General features: G+C 29.9%; 1 pseudogene; it reads left to right on the forward strand.

The window, feature by feature from the left end:
• Positions 1 to 1271: 1271 nt before the first annotated feature.
• Positions 1272 to 3337, forward strand: part of LOC21385563 — a 5003-nt pseudogene continuing 2937 nt past the window's right edge.

Raw genomic sequence — 3337 nt, forward strand, 5'->3', positions numbered from 1 at the left:
CAAATTTCACCCTCTTTTGATCCATAACATCAAAATGACCTAAAACCCTCAAAATCATGAGGGAAAATTAAAACCCAAAACCGGCCATTTTCAAACTTCGAAACATAATGAATCCGGCAAAATTGACCCACGAAACTCAAGAAAATCATACTCGAAGTGGGTAACCTCAAAACAACATTTCCTTGAGCTAAAATACAGATTTAAATTTTGGATTTTTCTTCCACCGAAAATAGAAAAATCTGAAAAATTGTAGCTCTGAATCCAAATAAGTTGGCTCCGATACCATTTGCGAGATTTAAAATGACCTAAACATGATCTAAATAAGACAATGATAACTAATCTAGCCTAAAATATGAAAATACCATAAAATTCTTATTTAGGATTTAGGCATACCTCATATTCCGGTGGGTAGCGGAAGCACGACGTTCATGGTCGCCGGAAAGCGTCGATGGCCGGCCGGAAGTGAGTGGAGGACCTGCAAAAGGAAGAAGAAGGACAAGAGGAGCCATTGAGCTCGTCCTTATCTCTCCCTCTCTGTCCCTTTCACATTGGCAGCACACACCACAAGCACAAGCCCCCTTTTTTACTAAAGAAGGGGTGCTGCACACATAAACCAAATAAGCCTAAGGGCTTTTAAGCAATATTCAATGGAGAGGGTATTTGGTCCAATAAGCTGACAAAATATTATGAGATAGAGGGAGTTCAAATGCCTCAAGCGAGTTAATAAAATAAGTGTTCATCCCATTATGGACCGATATTTAACATACATACATGTGTTAATTAATATTAACACAGTTGTCTATAAAATACTTTAATTAATTACAGAGTGAATTATTATGGGCCCATTTAGTTCGCTGATTTGAGTTTTTAATTCGAGTTGAGATTGACTTTATCAGAGAATTTTTCACTGTAGCAAAAAAGTTAGATGTAACTGTTTATGAAATTTTTTTACTGTAACAAAACTTCAATCGGTAAAATGAACGGAGCTATAATTACAAGAGTCAACATAAAAATATTCCAACACTATAGACATTCGAGTATTGCTTTTCGCTCCAATGGGTAGGCATAATTCAACGGTAACTATTTTTTATTGGTACGTGGTGAGTGTCGTCCAAAATTAGAGGGACCCATGTTTTGAGGCATAGCTGAAATTGTGTAATTCTTTTTTTTTTTTTTCGCCACTGATTTGTACGTATGTTCTTATTAACATATCTCACTAGATTCATTCTTCGGCTAATTTCAATATATGGTTCAGGTGGTGATCTTGGATAATGGCCTTGTTGAACTTAGTTTTTCCAATCCCGGCGGTGATTATAAAAGAAGATGAGAACCGAAACGAAATTTCATTCGCTAAAAGATGGAACGATTCCTCCCATCCATTTCCTGTTAATGTGGACCAAAGGTCTAATTCATATCTCAATCTCGTCCTCAATATACAATTTCAAATTAATTCGTAAAGTATCTCTCAAAAAGAAAAAAAAAATTAAATTAAATTCTCAAATACACGTTTTATATTGCAGATATATAATATTGCGTGACTATTCGGGATTTTACACATATACAATACTTGAGCACCCTAAAGAAGCCCCAGCAGTGCAGATCAGTATGGTTCGAGCCGTTTTCAAGCTTCAAGAAAACAAGTATAGTCAAATTCCTTATGATATAAATCTACAACAAAATAAATAATTAATTAATTAATTAAAAACCTTTTTTTCCCCCTAAAAAACAACTAAATGGACATTAATTTAAACATGACTTCAAATTATTAAAAACTGAAGTCATATTTTTGATCGATGGCCAGGTTTCAATACATGGCAATAACGGACGCCATACAAAGAACAATGCCGTCAGCACATGACCGTACGTTTGGTAAGAAACTTGCGTATCCGGAGGCTGTTCTCTTGACCGAGCCTTCCAAACCTGAATTTAGAGGAGAGGTAATTTACAATTATTTTCAGTTTAATCAATTTTTTTTCTTCAAGTAATTATCTTTTATTCTTATGAGATTAATTGAAGCAATTTCGATTTAATTTTAACCTGCTTCCTACTTGATCACTTTTTAAATTTATATATATATATATATTTATCAATTAATTTAGGTAGATTTTAAATTACTCTTTTTTTAAGTCTTTACGTAATATTGTAGGTCCATGACATTTTAACCTACTTCCTACTTGATCACTTTTTAAATTTATATATATATATATTTATCAATTAATTTAGGTAGATTTTAAATTACTCTTTTTTTAAGTCTTTACGTAATATTGTAGGTCCATGACAAATACCAATACTCAACTGATCACAAAGACATTAAAGTCCATGGTTGGATTAGCTCAAACCCACCAGTAGGATTCTGGATGATTACACCAAGTCATGAGTTTCTTACCACTGGGCCCATGAACCAAGAGCACACCTCCCATGTCGGCTCAACATCCCTCTGTGTAAGATCTCAAATTCTTGGTAATCTTGAAAAATACTGGATTTTTACTTTTTACTTGATTGATAATCTTTTTAATTAAATAATTACAGTAATAAGAATAAAAGGCTATATTTAATTATTTATGCACTCTTAAGTAAATTCTTTAATTTTTTCTAAATTTATTTTCTTACTCGCATTTTATCATTTACCTTTTTTCTTTTTCTTCTGTCTATAAGGTATGGTAGAATCTATTTTTGACCGTTAGATCTGATTAAAATTATATTAAAATAAAAAATATAAAAAACAGATAATTTTTAATAATAAGAGATTTACCTGCAGCTCTTTTTTCTAGAACTTATTACAGAATTTTCCTTTAAAAAAAAAAAAAACTATTCTGTTATCGAATATTTGAGCTGAAAAAAAAAGTATGTTATCAAATATCAGTTTTAGTGGGCCTGTTTGTTTGCGTTTTCATTTTCGTTTTTCACGGTTTTCAAAGCAAAAAAATGAAAACGGATGTTAAAAACGTGTTTGGTGCAATTTTTTTTAAAAAACAAAACCAAAAACGTTTTTGTCTTTTTGTGGAAATCAGAAAACGAAAAAAAGGTGTTTTCATTTTCTCGTTTTCGTTTTCTATTTTTTGAAAAACGGATTTCACTTTCTTTTTTTTTTTTCATTTTCTTCCCTCTTTTCTGAAACCGTTTTTGTATTGTATATGTTTATTTAATATATTTATTTAATATATTATTATTTAATATATTTAATAATATTATATATTTAATATATTTAATAATATTATTTATTTAATATATTATTTATTTAATATATTTAATAATGTTATTTATTTAATATATTATTATTTAATATATTTAATAATGTTATTTATTTAATATATTATTATTTAATATATTTAATAAT

This window comes from Morus notabilis, unplaced genomic scaffold (assembly GCF_000414095.1).
Source record: "Morus notabilis unplaced genomic scaffold, ASM41409v2 Scaffold3811, whole genome shotgun sequence".
NCBI classification, from domain to species: domain Eukaryota; kingdom Viridiplantae; phylum Streptophyta; class Magnoliopsida; order Rosales; family Moraceae; genus Morus; species Morus notabilis.